Consider the following 8272-nt stretch of genomic DNA (forward strand, 5'->3'; position numbering starts at 1 on the left):
ATTATTGAGTGAGAGATAGGTACAAAAAAAAAAACAAAACCCTACTATTTACTTATCAATCATAGAGAAATGTCTGGAAAGACATTTGGCAAAATATTAGTGGAGATTAGTTCTTTTTAATGGAATTTTATTTATGTTTAACTTTCTTTTTTTTAGAGATTTTATTTATTTATTAGATAGAGAGAGAGAGAGGGAGGGAGCATGCGAACACAAGCAGGAGGAGAGGCAGAGGAAGAGGGAGAAGCAGGCACCCCGCTAAGCGGGGAGCCCGATGTGGGGCTCAATCCCAGGACCCTGGGATCATGACCTGAGCTGAAAGCAGACACTTAATGGACTGAGCCACCCAGGTGTCCCTATGTTTTACTTTCTTTATGCTTTTCAATATCACTTGCACTTTCTATAATCATTATGTAACATGTCTATAATCCACGGCTAAAAGCTATTTTTATTTTGAAAGGGAAAAATATAGAGCGAATTGAAGCTAAGATCCACTTCTTTGGGCAATCTCACCTAAAGTCATGTGTGACAGGATTGGAGAGTTTGCGCTGGTTCTGCTAAGCTGGAACCCGCTCCATGGCATCTCTGCTCAGACATTTGCTGGTGTGGTGAGCTCACTATTATGCTAGGCCAAGCTCTAACAACTAGAGAGTTCTCTCACATTGAACAAGAATCTCACTCTTAGTCCTAATGCTGCCTTCTGTGCCTCACAGAACAAGCCTGATGCTTCCCTCTTCCCCCATGCACTTGTCACACTCAACCCCAGTCACTCATCAAGTGACATGATTTCCTGGGGGACTGCCCCATTTCTAGGCAGGGCACGAGTAAAGACCTGGAGATGTGCAAGCATCTCTGCAAGCATGCCGCGAACTTGTCCGGAAGAGCATGGGGCACATGTGGGGACAGATAAGGCCAGCGTGAAATTGGAAAGGTCCATATATGCCATGTTAAGGAGATTGGCCGTCACCTCATAGGGCATGGTTCTCACTTGTTTTGTATTCATAACACCTTCATACACTAAAAATTTGGCATCACACTTGAAGGAATTAAAGGACTCAAAAATACCTCTAAACAAATAGTGATTATTTCAACTCATTCCCTACTTGTATCAGTCAGGATGGGCCAGGTTATGCTGCAGTAACAAATAAGTCCAAAGTGCCAGTGCTAAAAGCATGGTCTCCTCACTGATGCTATATGCACATTATGGGTTGACGTGAGGCTCTATACCATTCTCACTCAGAAATTGACTTAAGGGAGGCTACATCTCCATGCTACTTCAATTGCCAAGGGAGGAAAAGGGGAAAGTGGCCAACAGTGTTGTGCAGGTTATTAGAGATTGTACCCAGAAATGACACATGTCACTTCTCAAAATTCATTGGCCAAAACAAGACACAGAGCTATAACTAATATCAAAACAGGCAAGGAAGTTTATTATGTGCCTAGAGAGTACAGAGCTGGAAATATTTCTTTATCACTAATGACTAACCAAATTACTACATTAAAAAGAAGAGGGAGCAGAGAAAGAGGGGGAGGATGAAGAGGGCAAGGGAGGGAGGTATTTATGATCCAGGCTCTTTGCTAAGCACTCTACAAATCTTAATTCTTAAACCAATCCTACGCACTACTTTTATCTTCTTTCTTTTACTGCTGAGGAAACTGAGGCACAGGGAAGTTAAGCCACTTGCCCAAAGTCACACAGCTGGTAAGAGGTCTATCCAGAATTGTTCCTAGGCACTCTTAACCATCATTACATTACTGAACAAACAGTCAACTATGAATCAGTGCCAATAAAAACATTCAGTTATTTCAGAATTCAGCCTGTTGCCCTTTGCACGGATTTGCTGAGAACTTTCCAGGCCTCATGTTCTTATCTACTCCTGATGGCAACGTTTGGGAGATTCCATTCAACGTGACATCTCTGTCCAATGCCAGTTTATTGCACACTGTGCCTCTTATATCCCACCTACATGTTGGGCCCTCTTTACACCCCAGCCCCTCATGACCCACCCAGCACTATGTTATGACTACTGGATGTTCACCTCAACAGCTCATTTCTTCAAACAGCGTCAGAAGCATATTTTTCAAGTTGCTCACACACTGACGGCCCACCTGTGAGTTTTGTTGGACTGTGATCACTGCTTGGCAAGGTGCCCTCATCCCAGGCTTTTGTTGTTGCTGTTGGGGGGTGGTGACTATTTAGATTGTATAAGAAATCCATTCACCCAACACACATTTATTAACCATCTACTATGTGTCCAAAAAGTGTAGCGGCAGTTGGGAAACAGACGCTGGGGTGGAGGCCTTTGGGCACTGCCCCCCTCCCCCTTACACCCTCCCCTACCAGGGCGTAACACATCACGGCTCTCTGACATCCTGGCCCCATGAAACCAGGAAGGATCCGTTAGAAACATCTCCATACCAGCAGGCTTCCTGCTACCCAGAGGGCGCCACACAGTGAGGCCAGCTTGGAACTAGAAACACGGGGGCTGGGTTTGAGATGTGGCTTCATCAATGAGTAACCCCCTTATGGGGAAAGGAAGCTGGTATTTATCAAGCCATATTATAGGTTTGCTGTGAAGATGGAAAGATAGAGAGATAGGTGAAAAATGCTCTATAAATGACAAGCTGATGGTGATGATGGCAATGATCACTGCCATCAAGAAAGTACCTACTGCATGCCAGGCACTGTTCCAAGAACTTTACTGGTCTTAATTCTTGTCATTCTTCACAAAAGTCCCCATGAGGTAGGTGCTCTTAGTATCCTGTTTTGCACATGAGGAAATAGCTGCTGTTGAAGCCACTCACCCAAGATCACACAGATGCGGTTAGAAAGCGATGGCACCAGGACAGTAAGCTCAGCAGGCTGGCTCAGATGGTAGATGCTCTTGTGTACACTTGGGCTATTTTCTCTCTAAACGTGGACTGCACAGCTGTTGTTTTCTCTTTTTGATTCCTTAGTACTTGTGTGAACTTTGGGGGAAAGGGGGGGCACGTTCTTGCCTGAAATCATAAACGTTCACTCATTACTTGGTTCATTGTTGTTGTGCATTGAATTGTGTCCTCCCAAGAGACATGTTAGAGTCCTAACCCCAGTACCTGTGAATGAGACCTTATTTAGAAATAGGGTCTTTGCAGATGTAATCAACTTTAGATGAGGTCATACTCAATAAGGATGGACCCTATTCCAAAATGACTAGTATCCTTATAAGGGGAGAAAGATTTGGAAATAGAGACAGACAGAAGAAAGACAGCTGTGTAAAGAGAGAGGCAGAAATTGGAGTGATGTAGCTACAAGCTAAGGAACAGCAAAGATTGTCTGTTACCATCAGAAGCTAGGAAGAGGTGAGGATGATTCTTCTCTACAAGTTTCAGACACAGTGTGGCCCTGCTGATACCTTGATTTTAGACTACTAGCCTCCAGACCTGAGAGACTAAATGTCTGCTTGTTTTAAGCATCCTAGTTTGTGGTAATTTGTTTTGGCAACTGATACAATCATGTATTGAGCATCTCCTATGTTCCAGACATACTGGGAATAGGACATTAAAAGAGACAGGAACTCAGACTTTAACACGTTCACAGTCTGGTGGATCTGGCTTATATAGCATTCTGCTCTAGAGGGAAAAAAAAAACAGTAAGTAGTGGTTTGAGCAGCAGGAGACATGAATTCTAGGTCTAGTTCAGCCGCCTTAAAATGCTGTGTGACCTTGAAGAAGTCACTTTCCCTCTCTGGACCTATCTTTTCACTTTTTCTATAAAATCAAGGAGTTGGCCCAATTACTTCTCAAGGGGTATCCTAGCTTTAAAGTTCTATGACCTGCTGGGGTGAGGACAAGCAAGAAGGGGCAGGGAAAGCATGGGCAGCCTTCCATACCCCTCCCACCACCCTCTTTATGGAGCTCCGGCACTCCAGGGCACTATTCCTCTGCCCTCATCATTCCAGGGCCAGGTACCAGACAACTAGGGACAGCCTCTATACCCTAGAGCCAAGCCTAAACCTGTTTACCCTGCCTTGCCTGTTCCTTCCCGTGGAAACCACAATAAAGTCTCCTGTCCACCTTTTCTTCCTGCCTCCCTCTGACTGCTGACCGAACGTGGTGCTTCCCTTGTGGTGTGGTGTGGCCGGCCCCTCCTCTTGGGAACTGTAACAAGCTGTCTCTTCAATGGCCGTCGTTTCCGATCTATTGGCCTCACCATACCTACATCATAATAAACCTGTATTTAAAAATAAAGACAATATCATCTACCTCACAGGAGTGTCATGAAGTTTAAAGATTAAATATGGGAAAACGGTCTCTCTCACACAGCATCAGGCATATGGCAGGGGCTTTCACAATGTTACTCTCTTTTCTCTCTCCCCATCCATATTTTTCCCCTATGCCTTCCTTCTCCCATCTCTGTCTCACTCCATGGATTGGCTACATAATTTGTGGGACTCAGTGCAAAATAAAAATGTGGGGTCCCCTGTTCAAAAAGTATTAAGAATTTCAATATGGTGACCACAGAACATTAAATCAAGTACAGAGGCTCTTCTCAACACGGGACTCTGACTGCATAGGTCATGCACCCATGAAGCTGGCCCTGGGCCTTCCTCCTTTCCGACCTTCCATCAGGTTCCCTTCTGCTTCTCAAATCTCACTAGCCTGATTTTCCAATCTCCCAAAGCCCCAATATTGAGTCCCTTTTTTTGTTCTCTACTAATGGATTCAAATTTTTAGATACCTTAAAGATTTAATAATTCCACTTTCTTGTGAGGGGAGGAAAGGAGGCCAGTATAAATTAACGAAAGTCTGAGAAATAAGACATTACTAAAGGAATACTGTTTTATTACCCTCCGTTCTATATGGTGACAGAGGTGACATGGAGAGGAAGAGTGGAGGAAGTCGAAGCTTTTTGGATTTGATTTGACAAACAGAAAAGATTTCACCTATAACTTGTGATAAGCATATTCCTTTTTTGCAAGTGATGCTACTAAAAACCATCTTTTAAGTAGGTTAATATTTCTCTTGTTGACAATCACTTCACTTGCAGAAAACTTTTTAATGCTACAGAAGCTGGTAAATTTCTTCTGCAGTGATTCTATATAACAAAATGATTTCATTGACCTTGCTGGCAATCTATAGTATAGATCGGGTTATAGACAATTCTTGTCAAAGGGAAATCCAGTCCAGCAAATTCTCTCTGCTCCCCAACTCTAGGATAGTCACATCTTCAGAGCATCATCTTCGAAGATGCAGAGTTCATCACGCACCACAGTACAACACTCCTCGACTTAATCTTCACTGGCTGCCGCCACGTTTCAGACCTAACTATTGTCCTGTCATAATTGGATCTAGACCTATTTGTGCAGCCTCCCCTGTACAACTAAAACCTGTGGTTGGGGTCATGCAGTTTGGGGTGAATTGAGGTATGGAGCATGCCCAGGTCCCACACAGTGCACACCCCCCATCTCCAAGCATTAACAATCTGGACCTGGACTGCCCTCCCCCAAACCTGCGCAGTCTGCCAAAATCCTAACTCATGTTTCAAGGTCCAGCTCAAAGGTCCTCTCCTCTGGGAAGCTGCCTCTGACATTTCCAGGCAGAATCCGTGCCTCCTTCTGCCCCCACAGCACGTCTATTAGAGCATTTGTGCTCCTGCCTAACAGTCATCTGTACACCTCTTTCCGAGAGAGAGTGTGCCCTTGGGCCCTGCATCTCACCCATCTCTGAGGAGGCAGGGCAGCCCAGCAGCTAAGTAGCAGAGGAGGTCCCAGCTCCAATGCTAACCAGCTGCATGAAGATGGTAACACCAGCTTCACAGCATTGTGAGGCTTCAATCAGATGATAACCCAAAAGTGCTTATTAGCACAGAGCCTGGCAAAAAGCAAGCTCAAAAAATATTAACAGCTCTCCCTGAACACTGGTATATAAACATGGGGTCACAAAATGGCCACACATCCCAGTTTGGCTGGACAGTCATGATTTATGCCTGTGGTCCTGGAGTTATTATTAATAATGCCCTCTCCCCTTCTCAAAAGTGTTTCAGTTTGGATGACAATTTATATGGCCACCTTTGACAGTTAGGACCAGGTCTATTTTATTTACCAGTGTGCCCCTGCCACATAAGCAGTGCTTAGTACATGTTAAATACTTAATAAAAATGTATCAAATGAATGTGTCTCCCATGCCTAGCAAGTGCCTGGCACCTGATAGGAGCTTCATAACTGCTAAATATGGCTGATTTCTCTGCATTTCCAAGCACCTCTTGACCCAGAGAGGGCATGAATCAAGGCTCAGTGAGTGAGTGAGTGAATGAATGAACACACTCCCTCCCTTCTCCTGTATTGCCAGTAGTACATCTGCAGGAAGGAATGACATCTCCCAGAGGTAGGGAGAAGATTGGGTCAGATGGAGGAGGTGAGGATGATGGTCTTCCCGTGAGACTGTGGCGAGGGGGTATCTCTTCCTGGGGCTGCAGCAGGTCCCTGTTTCCATTTCCCAGCTAGAAACTAGGGATTGATTTGCCCCATGCAAGCATCAGGAAACCACAACCAGTGGGTCCAGTGGGCTCTTGAGGGTGCCGAGACACTTGCCTCCACTAAACATTGCATATAAAGTACAGGTGCTCAGGGTTCCAGCAGGTGCTGCCTACCAGCAGCTGACATAGCCACAGGGGAGAAGTCACCTAAATCTAGGTGCCAGAAGCAGAAGGAAGAGAATAGGAATTACTTCTGCCCTTCTAGGCTCAGAAAGGAAATTTTACATGTTGGTAGCCAAAAATATTTGGATGCAGACCATGCACCAGACATGATAAGAAGAACTTCAAGAACATTAACTCAATCATCAGAACAGCCCTATGAAGTAGCTACTCCCATTTTACACATGGGAAGTGAGTCAGAGTGGGGAAATGACTTGCCAGAGGTCACACAGCCAGTAAGACAGTGTCCCAGAGCTCAAATCACCTGGAGGGCAGGGGTAGAAACCAAATAGGAGTCCTCTCCATCCCTCCCCAACCCAATATAAGAAAGCCCAGTTCTTGCTCCTCCTGGTCTGGCTGTGTGACCTTGGGTCTGGCTCAACCTCTCTGAGCCTCACTTCCCTTTTCCAAGGCTAACGTTCTAGGAAGCTAGGATATTCTCCATTTCCAGGACATCTCCTCCTCCTGAGACCACAGGCTTCAGGGTGACCAGAGCCTGGGTGAGTCCAGGCGTCCAAGAACATACTGATCCACCATGGGGGCCGGGGTTGGGAGGTACTTTCTCCACCCATTTTCTGAAGGAGCCCCTGCAGCTGGGCTGAAAAATCAAGCTGCGGATCTGACAGCCCAACTGAGTGTGGGGCTTAGGAGCTCTTGTGTCACCAGGTGGGGTACTGTAGGCATCTGCTTGGAGAAGGGCTGTGGGAAGGGTGAGGGAAGCCAGAAAAATGCGAGGAGAGAGCTGCAGAGAGCACCTGGTGGAGGGTCCTCCAGCACTTTGGCTCTTAGAAGCTAGGACAGAAACCGCCTTTGGGGAGGGTAGACGCCCCCAGCCCAGGGTCAATGTCCATTGCGCTCGTCATTTCCCCAGCCTGCAGGAATCTGGGCCTGAAGAAAGGGGGCCCCCTATACTGTAGGGGGGGGTACGCCAGGCGGAGAAGTCAGAGCCAGCTAAGCAGGAGGAAATGGGGGGGCGGCTCTAACGCTCTGGACGCCCCCAGCTTCGGGGCTGTTCTAAGCCCGGAAAGTTTGCGCGCGGCAGGCGCGCGGTGCGCCCCCTCCCAGCGCCCGCAGGCGCCGGGTCCGCAGGCGCCCACCCCGGCCCGCCCCGCCCGCCGCTCGGTGCCCGCTCAAGGTCACTGCTGACAAGGCGCCTGCCTCCGCGAAGCGAGGGGACCCAGGACGCGCTCCGGCTTAAGCTCGGATTCTGGCCCGCCGGGGCTTCCTGGGGTCGAGCGCGTTTGGAAAGGAAGCCGGCGGGGAGGGAGATAGAGACCGAAGGAGAGGGGAGGAGGCCCAGAGCCTCGGGCCCGGGCGCCCCTGCCTCACCTGCGCCGGCTCCGCGAGCGAGATGCTGCCGCTGCCGCTGCCGCTGCCGCCGCCGCTGCCGCCGCCACTGGTGCGCGCCCGGCCCGGCCCGGCCCCGCTGCGGCTGCGGCTCCTCTGCCGCGGCTGCCCCGCGCTCGCCTCGCCCCGCGGCCCCGCCGCCGCCCGCCTGCCTCCCTCCCTCCGCCGCCGCCTCTGCCACCGCTGCACTGCGCTCTGCCCGCCTCCCTCCCTCCCCTCCCCTCCCCGCTCCCTCCTCCCCCGCGCGCTCCC

The 8272-nt window shown here is 48.4% G+C and overlaps 1 protein-coding gene across 1 annotated transcript in view; it reads right to left on the reverse strand.

Moving 5' to 3' along the window:
• The window catches only part of ATP2B2 (ATPase plasma membrane Ca2+ transporting 2), a 373717-nt gene extending 365675 nt beyond the window's left edge, over positions 1–8042 (reverse strand). Inside the window, exon 1 of the mRNA XM_032411924.1 lies at positions 8003–8042. The gene's annotated coding sequence lies outside the window, so the exon portion shown is untranslated. The remainder of the gene's footprint in view (positions 1–8002) is intronic.
• Positions 8043–8272: the final 230 nt, after the last annotated feature.

The sequence above is a fragment of the Phoca vitulina genome, unplaced genomic scaffold (assembly GCF_004348235.1).
Source record: "Phoca vitulina isolate PV1807 unplaced genomic scaffold, GSC_HSeal_1.0 scaffold13, whole genome shotgun sequence".
NCBI lineage: Eukaryota > Metazoa > Chordata > Mammalia > Carnivora > Phocidae > Phoca > Phoca vitulina.